Raw genomic sequence first — 19415 nt, 5'->3', positions numbered from 1 at the left:
GAAGGACAGCCTAGTGAAGATAGCTAAATGGAACACCCATTGTAAGAAGACAAATACCTCTAATTACCAGATGATGGGAAAACCATCCCCAAATGGCTGTGTGTGTGAAGGGTGTGTGTGTGCCACTGGAGTAAATCTGAGTTTTTGAAGTACCGAAGTTTAAGGCGGCCATTCTGTGCCCATGTACCCTGGGAGAAAGCTAGACTAAATTCAACGGACTTGCTTCTGTATACAGTAGATTGTTTGAGGAGCAGGTACAGTGGCACCTCGGGTTACATACACTTCAGGTTACAGACTCAGCTAACCCAGAAATAGTATCTCGGGTTAAGAACTTTGCTTCAGGATGAGAACAGAATTCGTGCTCTGGTGGTGCGGCAGCAGCAGGAGGCCCCATTAGCTAAAGTGGTGCTTCAGGTTAAGAACACTTTCAGGTTAAGAACGGACCTCCGGAATGAATTAAGTACTTAACCCGAGGTACCACTGTATATGCTGCGGGAGGTCCACTTCATATACTTAGGGAATCGTAACTCATTCTGCTCACCCAGTTGCTTTGAGCCCTGAACTTGATAAATTGGCTTGCAAAATCATCAGATCAAGAGAATTATCAGCTGCTTGGAATCACAAGCGGGGAGAGAACAATTGCAGTTAGGTTCACTGCAAGAACAGGGTGCTGGACTGTGCTGAGCCTTTGATCTGATCCAGCCAGGCTCTTCTTATGAAAAATGTAGGGAAATTCAAAGCCAAAGTGTCAATGCACTATAGCCTCACAGTGGCCAGTCGCATGCCGGCAGGAAGCCTGCAAGCAACACTTGAGTGCAACTGTGCTCTCCGCCACATGTGATGCCCAGCACCTGGTATTCAAATGCATTTTATCTCCAACGGTGTCCTGCTTCTGAACTTCCCAGAGGAAGTCATGGTGGCCTACAGAGACTTTTGCTCTGATCTAGCATGGTTCTCCTTTTCTAAGCTTTGAGATTGATTGCTCTGCAATTCATCCTTCTCTCACAGGACATTTTGTCAAGATCAGGTGGTGGTTGCTCTTTTTAAAATGCCATTAAGATCCCCAAATAAATTCAAGCACAGCATGCTTACAGCTTTCATGATTACACATTTTATGCATGGAGTTATAATTAAAAAACAATTTTTTTTCAAAAATGCTTGCAATTATAATATGTAGAACTGAAGCCCTATGTAGGGGGGGGGGTGTTATTTTGCATGTTGAATCGAACAAATGGTTCAGAGAACGAAGATTGGACGACCTTCTGCCAAGTCGGTTTGTAACATATGTGCAGACAGACACCACCGGCTTCTCTAAATGTTTTGGCATAAAAAGGATTTGATTGGGAATATTAAGAATGAGGAAAATATTTCTGTGAGTCTAAGAAATATTTAACGTTGTGAGTCATTGCTTGAGGAATAGTTGGGAAAAAACGGCTTCATGGTACTGTTGGCAGGAGCACCAAAGCAGAAAATCAATAGAAATAACAGAAGTATATCTTCAGCAGTGACGGCGAGAGGACGAATGAGCAGGAATGTACAAGTCAATATCACAGAGCTGGCCCCAGGCTTTCGGGACTTACTGGGCACCCTCCTAACTTCACCCTACTAAGCATTCGGTGACCTCCAGCAACTCAGGACTTCAGGGCATCCTAGACTGGTGTTGCTGTGATTGATGTGTGGTGTTTAATGCAGGGATAGGGAATCTGTGGCCCTCCAGATCCCTTTTTTTTTTGGAGAAGGACTGTAGCTCAGTGGTAGAGCAACTGCTTTGCAGGTGGAAAGTTCCAGCTTCAATCCCTGGCATCTGGAGGTAGGAGGGCCAGTCATGGTATGCAATATTCAGCAGTGGACCAAAGGTCTGATTCGGTATGCGGCAGTTTCCTATGTTCCTAAACCTCATCAGCCCCAGCCAACATGGTCAGTGATGATGGGACTTGGAGAACAGCAACATCTAGAGGTCTTTCTTTCTTTCTTTCTTTCTTTCTTTCTTTCTTTCTTTCTTTCTTTGTGATACAGTGGTACCTTGGGTTACATACGCTTCAGGTTACATACGCTTCAGGTTACATACGCTTCAGGTTACAGACTCCGCTAACCCTGAAATAGTACCTCGGGTTAAGAACTTTGCTTCAGGATGAGAACAGAAATTGTGCTCCGGCGGCACAGCACAGCAGGAGGCCCCATTAGCTAAAGTGGTGCTTCAGGTTAAGAACAGTTTCAGGTTAAGAACGGACCTCCGGAACGAATTAAGTACTTAACCTGAGGTACCACTGTACATACTTTAATAACACGTATCAAAGCAGCTCACAATATATGAAAGCAGCTCTCTCTCTCACAAAAAATCAATATCTGTAAAGCATAATTTAATGCATCAATAAAAAAGCAGCAATATGTACTGGTTATGTTGATAATAGTTCAGCTTGCACATATTATTGCAGACCACCCCAATCACTGAGCAGTGTGACACCCCTGGGGTTCCAGGCAAGCCCAGGGTTTGGTTTCCTCAGAATGAAGGACAGACTGTGGTGTCTTTATGATACATGTCTTATTTACACATATATACAGCCCATGCCCATGATGGAGGGGCTCACAGCATTAACACCCCGGAAGAGCTTGCTTCTCCCATAGCCACAGCCTTGAATTCAAGCAGAAATCAAACATTCCTCTTCCTTGCAGGCTTCTGCCTGCCTCCTGCTTCTAGTTTCTAGCTCTCTCACACAAACTCTGCTCTGACTGTCTAACTACCAGCCAGTTGAGAGAGGGGATCCACTCATTTGTTCCCCTTCACAGAGTCACCTCCTTTGTTACCCTAATGGCGCATACTTAGGGGCCATTGATTCACCAAGAAGCTGGCCTGGCTATTCTAACAATGGAATCTCTCCTGGATTCATGAATTAGAATGGGCTCAGGCATACAGCCTAAATGACCCACACCACAAACTCACAACAATATGTATGTCAGTCAGATATACTTCAGGTATTAAGGAAATGGATAGCATGGTGTGGATGAGCCCTACAGAACCGCAGAGAGTTCCTAGACAAGACAGGGATTAGACAACTGAGGTAGATAGTCTTGTCTGTGAATGGTAGGGATACTAATAAGGCATTGGAGGTTAGAACTGAGCATGCTGGGCTCAGTTCCCTCAGATAGCCTGCAGTGGAGGACACTGCCAGTCTTAAGTGACAATCTGGTCATCTCCTGGAGCATGGAATGTGTGTGTGTGAGGTTGTGGCGAGCACCATTTAGTCCTTTTTCTGAGAAAGGAAAATGTCTTGGGTTTCCGTTGAGCAATCACCAAGTTGAGAAGGGTCATGAAGTTAAGCGATAGACCATTGTTTTTCCATACAGAAGACCTTAGTATCTCCTGGTTGGTCTGAGAGAGGCTCCAGTCTGAAGACCCAATGCCAGTTTCCAAGATGAACCAATAGTCTGACTTGGTATATGGCAGCTTCTTATCTTCCAAGTCTTAAGTGACGCCTGACAAGCCTTTAAAGCAGAGGTTTTCAACCTTTCTGAGTCCATGGCTCCCTTGACCAACTATGTTCTTTCTGCAGTATTCCGTGGGACTCAGGAGCCCAGTTATGTCACCCCTTGCCTTTAGAGCTGGCAGCCCCTCACCCCTTTTTGAGCACCCTCTCTTGTGGAGTGTTCCCTCAGCCTCCTCTGCCCTCTGCTTGGGAGTCCTCTGGGCAGCCACTGCTGCCACCCCTGGTCTCTGAGCTGCCCCCCTACCCCAAAGAGAGGTGCCTCCTCACACTGCCCCACAGGGGCCGGGGGCTTGTCTGTCCATTCCCAACAGCAAGGGCTGGTGGACTGGCTGGCTTGGCTCCCTCCCTCACTTGCTTGCTTACTCCAAGGCCACCTCAACTCCTGGCAACCAGCACCCCCTGGCCAGCCCCAGAGGCACGACTCACCTGCAGAGCTTGGAGCCAGGGCCACTGCAACAAACAGCCATGCAAGCCTTTGGGAAGCAAAGAAGTGAGAAGGCATCAGAGCAAGGGAGGGAGGGAAAGAGGGACAGAGACCAGTGTTGCCCGCTGCACCCCTGACACCCCAAGGTGCCACAGCACATTGGTTGAAAACCACTGCTTTAAAGGGACACAACCTCCTAGGATCTGGGTATGCATATTAGGGTAGGACTTCTACCCTACCCTCAAACAAGGGAACCCAGAACACCTGCCTGAGGATGGAAACCATTGATTCAAATGAAGGACTTTCCATTCAATGTTTGCTATGGCCGTCTCTATGCCTGTTTCCGCTTGCTGTTTCTGATCTGTTTTTCTATGGTCCTTTTAACATGGAGAGGAAGGCAGAGAGCATTCAGTGATACAATGCATTTATGAAAAAGAGGTCTTCCTGGGGAAATCTGATTAACTTCCTTGAGTAAGTGTCAATAAGAGTCTACAGGGAAGGGAGCAGCGATATAATCTGGTTGGGCACCAGGTTTTTCATACAGAGCTACATAAAATAAAAGGGCAATATATGTTATCAGTGGTGAAATTCTCAGCTGGGTAAGCACTGTTTTAAGTGAGAAAGGTCTCTGTGCAGGAGGACAAAACATAAAAAAAATAAAGTGAAGAGAAAAGACAGGTCAATTGCAAAATACCAGTGATGGTTATCAGGTCAGCTGGGTGGGAATTTTGATGAAGGGAGGTCAAAAGTTCCTCACCCTTAATTGGGGAAAGGGAATCTGAGTGAGTTTGGAGTTATTCCAAAATGATTGGTGAAATGTCTGGGAGCTCAGAAAGTGCACTGTAACAATGGGAATTACTTAGCACTTATAGAGCTCATTTTTAATCCTTACAGCTCAAAGCTTTTTACAATGAAGCAGGCGACATTGGTCCACCACTCTTTATCCAGGCAGGCTGCCAATGCACTTAAAAGGGGAATCATAAAATCATAGAGCTTTACAGAACCCCATGGGTCATCTAGTCCAACCCCCTGCAAGGCAGGAATCTCAACTAAAGCATCCAAGATTGGCCGTCCAATCACATTAAGTTTACATTATTAATTTTTTTTGCACTCCAAACTGCAGAATCTCAAGGCTCAATGGTTTTCTCATATGCCAGGGATGGGGGATTTGTGGCCCACTGGATGTTGTCAGACTCTGGTTCCCATCAGCCAGCACAACCAATGGTCAAAGATCAGCAACTCTTGAGGTCCAGAAGTTCCCCACCACTGACTTACACACTGGATTCCTATACATGTTTAACTGGAACTTAAGTCTGCAATCCTACATATGCTTTCCTGGGAGTAAGCCCCATGGAATTAAATAGAATTGCTTCATTGTATTGTAAATTCCATTGATTCCTGCAGCGCCTACTTCTAAGTAAGTGTGCATAGGTTTGGAGCCTCTTGGTTCATTTGGCATATCTGAGACACTTCTTTTCCAAGTATTTCCTGGCAAACTGTAGCATGATGACATAATGTGAATAGTTCATAAGATAGAAGCAACAAATCAAACTTGTACTGATTCAAGGGCTTTATTTTAATTGCTTGTTCACTTTATTTGGTCATTTCCCACAAAATACCTAGGATAATAGTTCATGTGCATCTCACAGCATCAGATTAGGCTTCCATGTCTGAAATATTTGCATCACCAAAAAAAGGCATATTGGAGATTAAATTAATATTGGTTGCTGTTTTAATTGGTGGCCAGAAAATCCACTTCGTCTCTCTTTAAGACAGCTGGACTAATAAGTGAAAAATATGCACAGAGAGATTTGTCTTCTTTGATATCATTCCTGGTACATTTGCAGGACACTTTTCTGTAGCAGGAGAAAACGTTGCAACTGCAGTTCAAGGGCACCATTGTTCACAAATGCTTCTGCCCCATGGTTACCCTTTTCAGGAGCACATCACCTGTTTCAGCCCCACTCCATAAGAAATGGGGTCTCTAGGCTTGTCTGGAAAGGAAGGTGATATATACACATAGAAAAGACAGTGCCCCACAACTGCACGCCCTGCCTCTGTTTTCAGGGTGGTCACGGGACCACCTTTGTGAATTGCACCACCACAGAAAAGGTCTGGACGTGGAAGAGACCATGGCTGAAATTGCTGCTCTTCTGTAAAGCCATTTGGATTGCCTTGAGCAGCCTAATCAGCCCCACAAGAGAAGTGTGAGGATAGGATAGTCCACTCTGGTTAACTTCTGCACCTAATATTTCTTGTGTATGTTGTACTTCAATCCAGGAAGCAAAATGTATTGGGCCAGCCCTACTGCTCCCTAATATTCTTCTCTCCTGGAGGTGCTGGTGACTGAACCAGGGACTTTAGATGCTGGACTATTGAGCTATGACCCGCTGGACCGCAGGATGGAAGCCTGTAACCATAGCAATATAGAGCACCAATGGCATGAGCCCCCTTGCCTTTGAGAGGCAGGGATACAGTTGGTAGTTTAGGCTTGTGGAAATAATCCCAGTGCCAAAAAATGTCTACCTTGCCCTCCTTCCAGATGTATAATAGAATAGGGTGTTCAGGGGAAAAAAATAGAAGGATTTCTTTTAGAATGTGAGTAATATAGAAAATGTTGAGGTAATGCTAATCAGGTTGGAGGGGAAATCATTTCTGCAAAAGATTGCACTCTATTTTTTTTTATTGAAGAAAGCTTTTATCCTGAGTAGCTTTGACTGGTGCTTTAAATCAAGGATTATATATTATTGCTTTCTGCCAGAGAAAATGGTATATGGATGTCTGCACTTTCAAAGATCTCAGGCCACCAAAGAAACATGCCCTGGAAATGGTCCCATTGTCTTTAATACCTGCACTTGACAGCATTGATTCTTTTTGAGGAACGAAGGAGGGAATAAGAAAAACGATGAGTCGCGTTTCTATAGTGCTTTAGGGTTTTCAAAGTGCTTCACATACATTATCTTAGGATTCCTTGCAACAACCCAGTAGCTTCTGACACCATCACTACCATCTCCCCACTTTTCCTCACATGCAATGCCCAGCAAAAGACTATAGCTCAGTGGTAGAAACCATGGTTTGCATGCAGAAAGTCATGCAATCACATTGTAGGCAATGGGAAAGATCTGTCTTCCTAACTCCCTGGAGAGGCTCCATCAATCAGAGTTTCCTAAAAGAAATTGCTTGCTATTATATTATTACTTGTTGTATACCCGCCGAGAATACTTTGATGGAAAGGCATGGTAGAAATCTTCAAAACAAACGAATGCATGGTATATGTTTGTGATTTCATGATGTTAGCGACAAGACTAAGAAGTTGCACTTATTAGAGGCTAGGAGTAGCTTTTAGCTCCCACCTTAACAGTCTTCCTGAGCATATGCCTTTAGTTAGTCCCACACGCCTGATTTATGTGTGGTTTCCATGGGTGCCAGCTTCAGAGAAGACAGTAGTGAAGTTTCTGTTCCACCAAGTCCCTCTCACTGCTGCTTCCATCCATTCAGTTCTTCTGAAAGCTAATTTTAGAGAACCTAGTTCCAGTCGGCAGTAATAATATCAATGGCCACAAAGGGTCCTGCCCTGGCTACCAGCTAACAAGCCTGCTCTGGCTCTGATGCGCAGTCTGTGGAGCTGTTAGAGCACAGCTGCCAATCCCTGTCTTTGTAGCTCAGGCAGTTGAGGTTTATGATTTTAAATGTCGAAGTGCCAGGTTCAGTCCCTCCTGAGGGAGTCTCAGAGTGAGTTTCCTTCAGGTTGAACTGCAGTACGATGCTTCCAAATGTAAATACAAAAAAATAGACAAGAACAGCTGGTGATTGCTCTCAGTGGTGGAATATCTGATGCTGTTGCCCCAGTGTTGCAAAGTGTCTGCAACCTTGTGCTTACGGAATGCTTCTAGAAATATTACAGAATTCCAAACTTGTCCCTGAAAACCCAGAGCCTTGGGGTTTGTTGAAATGTGTACTTGAATGATGTGCTCCCGATGGATAAAGGGGAATTGATCAGGAATTTGTTAATGCCAGCTAGAATGACTGCCGCGAAGTCATGGAAACAGAGGGTTGTATATGGAATGCAAGAGTGGCTTAGCAACAATTATGCTAAAAATATTGCATTTAGGGATTGTTAGTTTCAGATTAAACCCAGTAAGATAGTTTGATGAAAGGCCTCCTGGTATGAACATGGGAGGAAAAATACATATTTTTTTCTGGGTATTAACAACTTCCATAAGAAGAAGAAAAAAAGATGAGCGGTGGAGATCAATCAGATGTTGACAGCCTTTAATTTGCTGGAATTTACCACAAATTTTAATCTTTTGGACAGAAGTAGGGGTCTGCAACAAGAAAAAATGCAGTGATGAGTACTCCTGCTGTTTAGGATTGTAGCCAGCCAGTCATGCCCTTTTCCAGGGTACTCCATTTCATTTCTCTTCCTCTCTTTTTCTCAGTTTTTCATTATTATTTTCTGAAAGATAGCTAACAAATTTATTAAACAATACTAATAAATAAATAGTCCAGAGGGTATGACCCAAATCAATGAATTCAAATTGCAAGAAAGAAGATTCTGACTAATCGTTAGCATTTTCTGATGGTAAGAGTTGTACAATGGTGAAGGGAATTACCTCAGAAGGTGGTGGACTCGCATTCAGTGTATATTTTTAAACAGAGGATGGGTGACCATCTGTCAGGGATTCTTTAGCTGTGATTCTTACATTGCAGGGCATTGGATGACAGGACCCTTCGAGTCCCTTCTGACTCTACAATCCTATGATTCCAGGAAATAAGCCCCCAACAGTCACTCAGTATTTTATGCCCATTGTGCATTCTCAATTATCACTGGATGTTTTTTGGGATCCCCAATAGTCAGGCAGCATTCACTGGACACCAAACATGTTCAGTCCTCTTAGACATGTCTTGAGGTTTTCCCTGTTGCCTAAAATGATAATGCCAGCCAAAACCTCTTTTATTCAACCGGGCCCTTGGCTCTTAATTTTCTGCTTACCTTTTAGTGAGGTGTAATGGAGTTGGATCTCTCTGTGTGTTTGTGTGTAAAACTTCTATATACTATGTTGTTTTATTCTTGTTTATATCCTTGCTTTTAATGTTCATTTTTGTAAGTCACACTGAATATCATTTAGAGGAAAAAGCAGCTCATAAATATAATTAGCAATAATATTATTAATAATTGATTATATTATTAATATTGGGAGTCAGTGTGGTGTAGTGGTTAGAGTGTTGGGCTAGGACCTGGGAGAACAGGGTTCAAATTCCCACTCAATCCTGAAGCTCACTGGGTGACCTTGGGCCAGGTACTGCCTCTCAGTTTAATGTACCTCACAGGGGTGTCATGAGGATAATATGGGGAGAGGGAAAAGCATATACACCACCTTGGGCTTCTTGGGGGAAAGGTGGGATATAAATAAATAAATAAATAAATAAATAAATAAATAAAATGCAGCTACTGTAAATAATAACCTCTGCAAACCTCTAGGTTCCTTCCTCCTAAAAGCAAGCAAAAATTCAGATCAGAAGTAGAATATAGGTTGATGCTTCATTGATTACTTTGCCTTGCGACCTACTAAACATTTCGCTTGGATTTCTGGATGTAGTAGTGCGGTAAGAATGTAAGGAGATGATTTGAAGCTTGCTAATGACAGACAAAGAATAATAATAATTTCAAGGAAATGGCTCAATCAGAAACTTCTTGTACTTAAGGAATGGGTTACAAATGCCCACAATGGCAACTTGGACTGAATATGTGTGCTTAAGAGATGGCAAACAATGAACAGAGACATTCCATCTTTTATGGTCACCCTTTATTAGGTTTACAAATTCAAGTCGGAATTCGGATATTAATACTTAGATGACATTTCCCCCTACTGTACATTAATTTTACTAATAAAGTTAAAAATTGAAAATGTCTATTTGCAGAAGTAGCTACAGAATCATTCTGAAGATAGAAGGCTGTGAAAATATCTGGAGACCTTTCGCTATCTGTAAAGCATTGGCTTGATTTGGGACTTGGGTAGTAATTATTTTTTATTCGTTTTTGAAACAAGGCTGCATTTGAAAAGGATGGTGGGAGGAGAACCAAAGGTGGCGGAGGCAACATTTCCAAATCCCCGATGGAACAGAAGTGCGGAGGGCTTTCCCCCATCCTTTTTGCCAGCTCCAGGGCTGCATTGCGAAATCCAGAGTTCTGCACAATACAATTGGGAGTTGTACAATGCTCCACAAGCAAGTTTGGGGCTGCCAAATTGGGTCGACCCACTGTGAAAAATGTACTGAATAAATTTGACCTTCATCCCTACTGAAAAGCCAGCACAAACACTTGTACCAGAGGAACTGTTTGCTGTCCATGGTCCTGAAATTTCAAAGGCGGCCAAAGATAAGCATTTACTATGTTACAGGTGACTTTTAAAAAGCTATTAATCACGCTGCTATCCAACTTGTATTAAAATAATAATAATCTTATCATAGTTGTGGTCCTGGTTTAATTATGGACTTGAAAGAAAGAAAAAGAAAGAAAGAAAGAAAGAAAGAAAGAAAGAAAGAAAGAAAGAAAGAAAGAAAGAATTAAATTAAAACAAATTAAATTAAATTCAGTGCATGTAGCAGGAAATATTTGGAAACATGTTTCAAACAGCCATATGTATGCAGAGGGAGAAATAACAAAAATATGAAAAAGTGGGGCTTTGGTGTGGAAAATGCGCACCTAAATCTGGGCTTTTACTCATCCCATTACAGAAATTACTCAGAAATTTGACAAACTGAAACCCGTGTTTTAATGCAGGTATTATTTCATTGTCTTGCTAACAACCTTTCCACATTTGTCATTTTCAAATTTTATATTCATCATGTCAGTAATTGCCCTTGTCTTCCAGAAATAAAAGTAAATCATTTAGATGATACACTACATGTGCTCTGCAACTGAACTACATTGGCGGACCAGGAGGCAGCTTCATCTAAAGCAGGGATGGAAGACTTGTGAGTCTCCAACTGCATTGGGCTTCCCCTCCCACCAACCCCAGACAGAACAGCCAGTGGCCATTAATGAAGGGAGATGGAGACCATCAAACATCTGGACACCCAACCCTGATCTAAAGGCAACTTCCATTGGGACTACTATGCAGAGTGAAAAGGAGCCATGAGAATCTCCACCCTGTGCGTGCATGAAAAGAGTTCCGTTTGTTTGAAATGGTTTATATGGTTCATTTTTCGTTGGGAGAGAATTGTTGGCAATGAGATGGAAGACCATGCTACATAGGAGGCATTGGGACATAAAGACATTGACACTGATTTGTCATTGTCCTCCCCATATGTAAAAGGTTATGTTAAGTGGAACCATCAGGGGACTCTGAAGGCCCTCAGCATCTACCCAATGATAGGACTGGTGATGAAGCAGCATTAGAAACTGGAGTGTTATCCAAGGTAGGAAAAGTTCCCTGAGTACAAAGTGACTCTTGTTCACCCAGGGTGGCAATTGATTCTTTTCTTCAGGGAGGATTACACATTCTGGTGCTTTGCCTGAGCAAAAGTATTCTTCACTGGCTCTTGGCTTAGTATCTATTTTCCATCTCTCAGTTCTCATCTGATCTAGCTCTAGGTTTTTGGCTCCTCAGTTACACTTGCTGACTATTCTCTGATGACTCAGTTCCTACAGAGAGCCAGTGTGGTGTAGTGGTTAAGAGCGGTGGACTCATAATCTGGTGAACCAGGTTCTCGTCCCCGCTCCTCCACATGCAGCTGCTGGGTGACCTTGGGCCAGTCACACTTCTCTGAAGTCTCTCAGCCTCACTCACCTCACAGTGTTTATTGTGGGGGAGGAAGGGAAAGGAGACTGTTAGCCGCTTTGAGACTCCTTAGAGTAGCGATAAAGCAGGATATCCAATCCAAACTCTTCTCTTCTACACCACCATCACCCATTTTAGCCCTTCCCCCCTGCCCACTAACTTTTGCCTGGCACTTTATGACTTGATTCTCCTAAACATCAAACTGATTTGATCATGCCTGGGCTAGCTAGGTTCCCTACCAGCTAGGTTCTGAGACACCCCCATTGCCTCTGAGTACACCAGAGGGAATCTATCTTACTTAAACCAGCACTGTAGATGGTGCAGCCAGTGCTTGCAATTAAGGACTTGATTGTGCAAAGTGTCAAGTGCCTTCTATTGCCACTGAAGCCAATTTCCCACAGAGTGGAAGTAGATGCAGGTGGAATCTAAATGTAGGCTCAGTGACAAATGAGTTCTCGGGAACACCTACTCTGCACCGAAAGGAGCTCAATGGCCCTTTTATTGCAATTACAATGATAAATGCAAGGGGGGGGGCATTAGCCAGTGTTTATTGAGTGCACCCCTCCCAAGCGGTACTACCAACTCACAGTGTAGGTGGCCAGTGTGAGACCATCAGCATATTCAGTACTGGAGGTGGAACGTAAACCATTCAGTATGCAGACAACTCCAGCAATCTTAGTAGTAGGAAAGAGGATCTTTCCTGTTTTATGCAAACCTGCCCTATATACATGTCTTGAGAAGGAAAGAAGAAGAAGAAGAGGAGTTTGGATTTGATATCCCACTTTATCACTACCCGAAGGAGTCTCAAAGCGGCTAACATTCTCCTTTCCCTTCCTCCCCCACAACAAACACTCTGTGAGGTGAGTGGGGCTGAGAGACTTCAAAGAAGTGTGACTAGCCCAAGGTCACCCAGCAGCTGCATGTGGAGGAGTGGAGATGTGAACCCGGTTCACCAGATTAGGAGTCCACCACTCATAACCACGACACCACACTGGAGAGAAAAACAGAGAGACAAAGGGAAGAGCCTGCCAATGACCTAGCTAGCCCTGCATCTTGTTCTCACAGTGGCTAACCAGATGCCTATGGTATGGGAAGCCTGCAAACAGGGCCTGAGGGCAACAGCGCTCTCTTGTCCTGTTGTTTCCAGCAACAGGTAGTCAGAAGCACACTATGTCCATTATTTTCCTTTTTAACAAATTAACCAACCGAGACCAAAAAACTGGGTGAAGAATGGAATGGAGTATGGCTGGCTACTGGAATTCTGAACATTACCCTGCAACAGGGTTGACTGCAGGTCTGATTTCTAAACAACAACAATAATAATAATTTATTATTCGTACCCTGCCCATCTGGCTGGGTTTCCCTAGCCACTCTGGGCGGCTTCCAACAAAGATTAAAAATACATTAAAATGTCACACATTAAAAACTTCCCTGAACAGGGCTGCCTTCAGATGTCTTCTAAATGTCAGGTTGTTGTTTATCTCTTTGACATCTGATGGAAGGGCGTTCCACAGGGCGGACGTCACTACCGAGAAGGCCCTCTGCCTGGTTCCCTGCAGCTTTGCTTCTCACAATGAGGGAACTGCCAGAAGGCCCTCTGTGCTGGACCTCAGCTTCTGGGCAGAACAATGGGGGTGGAGACACTCCTTCAGGTATACCCTTTGTTTCTCTTCTCTAATTGCAACTGAAGAGCCCCAAGAGCTAAGAAAGTCTTTTGAAGATAAAAGATCTGCTTGTAGGGAAAATAGATCTCTGCAGGACAAGGACTGTTTGCAAGTGCATTTAGGATGCCAACCTAAAACTGGAGCCTGGTGGATGAGACTGTGTAGACTTCTAGAAACCAGACGCCTTTCTCCTGGGCATAGTCGGCCAATCGGTGTTAAAAAAGGATAGAACTTTCTTTATGTATGCCACAACAGCAGCAAGAATACTTATCGCAAAGTATTGGAAGACACAAGAGTTACCCACACTGGAGGAATGGCAGATGAAATTGATGGACTATATGGAATTGGCGGAAATGACTGGTAGAATCCGTGACCAGGGAGAAGAGGCGGTGGAAGAAATTTAAAGGCTATTTACAGAAATATTGCAAAATTAAAGAATGTTAGAGTGATGTTGGATTGAAATTAAGTGGCTTCTAGCTGTACAGGCTTTAAAGTTATATATAGATTAAGATTAAGGATTAGGACCAAAAAAGTCAAAAGAAATGGAAAATTGGTTTTTAATAGATTAAAATTTAATGTTATATTATATTAAGATTAAGGATGGGATTAAAAAGGAGGGAAAGGAATTGCTGGACAAACAAATTGAACTGGAATACAAAAGAGGGAGGTATGAGGAGGTCCGGGAACTAAGTAAATGTAAAAGTTGTGATGAAAAGATGGAATTGTTTTTAACTGTTTTTTCTTTTTTTCTTTTTGTATTTTGTATTTCATACTTTGTATGGTGTTTTTTCTTTCTATTTTTTAATTTTTTTTCTTTATTAAGATGTTTTTTTCATGTGAAACTCCAATAAATATCATTCAAAAAAAAAAAAAAAAACAACAACCAGAAAAAAAAGAGACTGTGTAGACTTCTGCATCTAAAACTGGCTGCCCATTTATTGAACAGTCTTATGAGTTTGGCTTGTCTCTGAAGACTATGCAGCTTGAGCATGATTTGCTACTTTAAAAGCATGAGAGATTTTTCTATTAATACCGTCTGCGTATTGGTGTACAGCACACCTGCTCAGATTTCACAGAGAGGGCCTCAATGAATAAGCATGGCAACTGCAGGCTGTCACACGGTGCCCGCTCTCAGACAGCCAAAGGAGTGTCATCTCTGGTTCCACAAATGCCATTATTAGAATCTTCAGTCAACCATAATAAGCATACCTGAAAAAAAAGGCAGATAGTTAGAGATGGGAGATCTTTATCCAGGACACGTAGGGCAAACAGAAATGAGCTAATATTTAGCTGCTAATGCTAGCTTGATTTGGAATCTTGAAATAGTAATTCATCAGCTATAGAAGACTTCCCCAACCTGAGGCTGTCCAGATGTTTTGGAGTCTGGACTAGAGTTTCCTTCAGCCCTAGCTAGACAGCAATGTGCTCCTGGGGCTGATGGGAGATGCAGTTTCAAATGGCCAGATGGCATCAGGAAGAGAAAAGTTGAACTATGAGCCACAGTATCAAAGGCAATGGTGTAGCCAGTAACATGACCGGATTAATAGTTAAAGGTAAAGGGACCCCTGACCATTAGGTCCAGTTGTGACCGACTCTGGGGTTGCGGCGCTCATCTCGCTTTATTGGCCGAGGGAGCCGGCGTACAGCTTCCAGGTCATGTGGCCAGTATGACTAAGCCGCTTCTGGCGAACCAGAGCAGCGCACGGAAACACTGTTTACCTTCCCGCCGAAGCAGTACCTATTTATCTACTTGCCCTTGGACGTGCTTTCAAAGTGCTAGGTTGGCAGAAGCAGGGACCGAGCAACGGGAGCTCACCCCGTTGCGGGGATTCGAACCACCGACCTTCTGATTGGCAAGTCCTAGGCTCTGTGGTTTAACCCACAGCGCCACCTGTGTCCAGCTGGATTCGGATGATAATAATAATAATAATAATAATTTATTATTTATACCCCGCCCATCTGGCTGGGTTTCCCCAGCCACTCTGGGCGGCTTCCAAAAGAATATTAAAATACAATGATACATCAAACATTAAAAGCTTCCCTAAACAGGGCTGCCTTCAGATGTCTTCTAAAAGTCTGGTAGTTGTTGTTCTCTTTGACATCTGGTGGGAGGGCGTTCCACAGGGAGGGCGCCACTACCGAGAAGGCCCTCTGCCTGGTTCCCTGTAACTTGGCTTCTCGTAGTGAGGGAACCGCCAGAAGGCCCTCGGTGCTGGACCTCAGTGTCCGGGTAGAACGATGGAGGTGGAAACGCTCCTTCAGGTATACTGGACCGAGGCCGTTTAGGGCTTTAAAGGTCAGCACCAACACTTTGAATTGTGCTCGGAAACGTACTGGGAGCCAATGTAGGTCTTTCAAGACCGGTGTTATATGGTCTCGGCGGCCGTTCCCAGTCACCAGTCTGGCTGCTGCATTCTGGATTAGTTGTAGTTTCCGGGTCACCTTCAAAGGTAGCCCCACGTAGAGCGCATTGCAGTAGTCCAAGCGGGAGATAACCAGAGCATGCACCACTCTGGCAAGGCAGTCCGCGGGCAGATAGGGTCTCAGCCTACGTACCAGATGGAGCTGGTACACAGCTGCCCTGGACACGGATTTAACCTGTGCCTCCATGGACAGCTGTGAGTCCAAAATGACTCCCAGGCTGCGCACCTGGTCCTTCAGGGGCACGGTTACCCCATTCAGGACCAGGGAATCCCCCACACCTGCCCGCCTCCTGTCCCCCAGAAACAGTACTTCTGTCTTGTCAGGATTCAATCTCAATCTGTTTGCCGCCATCCATCCTCCAACCGCCTCCAGACACTCACACAGGACCGTCACCGCCTTCACTGGTTCTGATTTGAAAGAGAGGTAGAGCTGGGTATCATCCGCATACTGATGAACACCCAGCCCAAACCCCCTGATGATCTCTCCCAGCGGCTGCATGTAGATGTTGAAAAGCATGGGGGAGAGGACAGAACCCTAAGGCAACCCACAAGTGAGAGCCCAGGGGTCTGAACACTCATCCCCCACCACCACTTTCTGAACACGGCCCAGGAGGAAGGAGCGGAACCACCGTATGACAGTGCCTCCAGCTCCCAGCCCCTCAAGACGGTCCAGAAGGATGTTATGGTCGATGGTATCAAACGCCGCTGAGAGATCCAGCAGAACTAGGAAACAGCTCTCACCTTTGTCCCTAGCCCGCCGGAGATCATCAACCAGTGCGACCAAGGCAGTTTCAGTCCCGTGATGAGGCCTGAATCCCGATTGGAAGGGATCCAAATGGTCCGCTTCTTCCAGGCGTGCCAGGATGATGGTCTAATTAAAGATGCTACATGGACTAAACTTAGTTATACCAAGTAAAAATGGAAAAATATATATGGGGTGGGCCTACTTCTTCCTTTCCCTGTAGCAGTTACCATCTCATAATCCTCAGCTATGACACCAGTCCAGTTAAGATCACTTTTATGTGGGTCTTTCCTCTCCTATAAAAGAGAGTCTTCATCCTGGTCCTCAGTGATATGGGACAGAAGAGTTAGCCCCTGCTACTCAACTCTCCACTGCTCTGGGCCATGTGGGTTTTAGAAGAAGAGTGTGCATCAAAACATTTGGGTCAAAACACCTTGGGTAGCAATGAGGAGGAAGACAGTCACAGAAGCAGCTGAGGGAATGGAGGCACCATGGAGGGGACCTTACTCAAGGGCTCCACAAAACCAGGAGTCAGCACTGAAATTGGGAGGCACAGGACAGGGTGCCAACTTCAATAAAATATTGTGGAGGCCCAGGTATGACCCGCTCCACATAATTGATCACAAGATTTAGTGCACACACACCATTTGAATGGCAATACCCATTAACTTGTGAGAGGGCAGCCCCCTCAAATATTTTATTGCAGGGGCTTAAGAATAACTTTTACTAAGGAAAGAGATATTTGAATTTCCATTTCAGGGGTAACAGAAGTCAATTAATCGATCAATTTATTACAGTCAAGCCACCAAAAATAAAAAAGAAGCACGCAGTATGTAATAATTTCAGAGCAAAACAGATTGTGACTTGCCGTTTTCGAACAATCTTATAAAACTAAAATAATCTTGAGTTAGTTCTTGCTCCCATTTTTGGTGGCGAGTTGTTCTGTTGCTCTCACTGCTGCCAATAGAAATTTAGCTACTGTCAGTGATGTTTTTCTCTTCCGTTAGATTTTTAACATAAAAATTGAACTGACCTTCTTGGGAGTATGGTTAGCAAAGGCTGCTGAACTCCAAAACAGAGGACATTCTTCTATAAATTCAATTATTATAGGGGCATGTCCTTAAGGAAAGAGGCGTGCCAACATAGCTGTCCGAAGTGCAACAGAAGTAACAGAAAGGTTGAGCTATCTGTGCATCCTTTCGAATTGTGATGGTGCTCTCAGTCATTCAGTCAAAACTGTACTGCTGAAATCAAAGGTCTACACCAAAAAAGGAGGGAGGGTTTAATATAGGAAAATAAAACCCAAGCGGGGCTCAGCATGCATGTCTAAGATCAACATCATTATAAATAGATAGCTCATACCAAAGCCACACTAAGAGTGAATTCCTGCATGTACGCCCTCCATTTGACAACTGCCTAGTCAAATGATGTCTTGCTAGCATGAAATAAATATCACAAATCAAACACATATAGACACAACGGTCAGATCAGCTCTCAACTTTTCAAGCAGAGTGCTTTTCAATGAAGGCAGCCCATATGTTCAGCTCTCGGTTGTTGAGTTGTGCATGAGTGACGTGCATGCATGTGTGAATACTTTGATATCTTTTTTTAAAAAATAATTAAATAATTTACAGATCTCCCAGGGCAGATTACAAAGACACATCATGTGTCTGCCTTCAGTTGATCCACCCTGCTTCTCTCTGCCACTGAAACTCCTGAAATCCTTGGATGTCGATCCATACAATCAAACCACACACTATCTGCCTGTGAATTGCATTCCTTTTTACTGACTCTACTTTTAGGGTAAATAGCCTGTACCTCCTAAGGAGCCCACAAAATGTCTCAGCAAATATTCCCTCAAAAATCCACAATGCATAAGAGACTGTTTGCTCTTCCTGCTCAGTTTCCCATCAGCTCAGCCTCCCCTACACTGAAGCCATTAAGGCATGCTCTCACAGCAGCCATTTTGTGATATGTCACATGCCTCGTGGCAGGCAGCCATTTTGTGACTGGTGCCCATAATAAGTTCGCAAATTCCAAGTGTGTCCACTGCCCCCAAAACGTTGACAACCCCTGGTGTGTGTGGGTGTGTGTAAAAGAATATACAAAGATGAGAGCCCTATTGAATCAGATCAAAGGCCTAGGTAGCACAACGTTCTGCTTCCACAATGGCCAACCAGATGCTTAGGAGAAGCCCTCAGGCAGGACAGGAGCACAATGGCACTCTCCCAATCTGCAGCAACTGGACTGTTATGGGTCTTATATTGGAGGCAATATAACTATCATGTCAAGTACCCATTAGCAGTCCTTTTCTCCACAGACTTCTCTAATCCCCTTTTAAAGCCACTCAAACTTCCTTTCATTTCTACTTCCTTTCCATTCTACTTCCTTTCGCCTCTCCCATTTCTCCTAACATTCAACTTCATTGAATGATCCCTGGTTCTAGTATCATGAAAGCAGGAGAGAGAGAAACATCTCTCCATCCACTTTCTTGACACTTTACATAATTTTATACACCTCCATCCTGTCCCCCACTTGCTCATCTCTCCCCACCCCCCTAAAAAGCCACAAACATTGTCAACTTTCCACACAGAGGAATTTCTCCAGCCCCATGATAATTTTGATTCCGCCCCCTCCCCTATTATCAGCAGCTCTCCTGACTCTCTATAGAACTGCAAGGCAATGATATTTGCTGTCACTGCTGCCATCACAGTGATGGCTCAAAACCATCTGTCTAGGTCCCACATTTTGCTACTATGACAGCAAGCCCGACTTCCCAGTCTGTTATGTGTGGAAATATATGCTGCGACGCTGCTTGAAAAATATGTAATGCGCGAAGGCACTGTTACTGGGAAAGGTTATAATTTCAGGAGCAGTTTCTTTAATGGTGAAT

Source organism: Podarcis pityusensis, assembly GCF_964106645.2.
Source record: "Podarcis pityusensis genome assembly, chromosome: 4".
Taxonomy (NCBI): Eukaryota; Metazoa; Chordata; class Lepidosauria; order Squamata; family Lacertidae; genus Podarcis; species Podarcis pityusensis.
The sequence above is the reverse complement of the archived record's forward strand: the minus strand, read 5'-3'. Positions refer to the sequence as shown.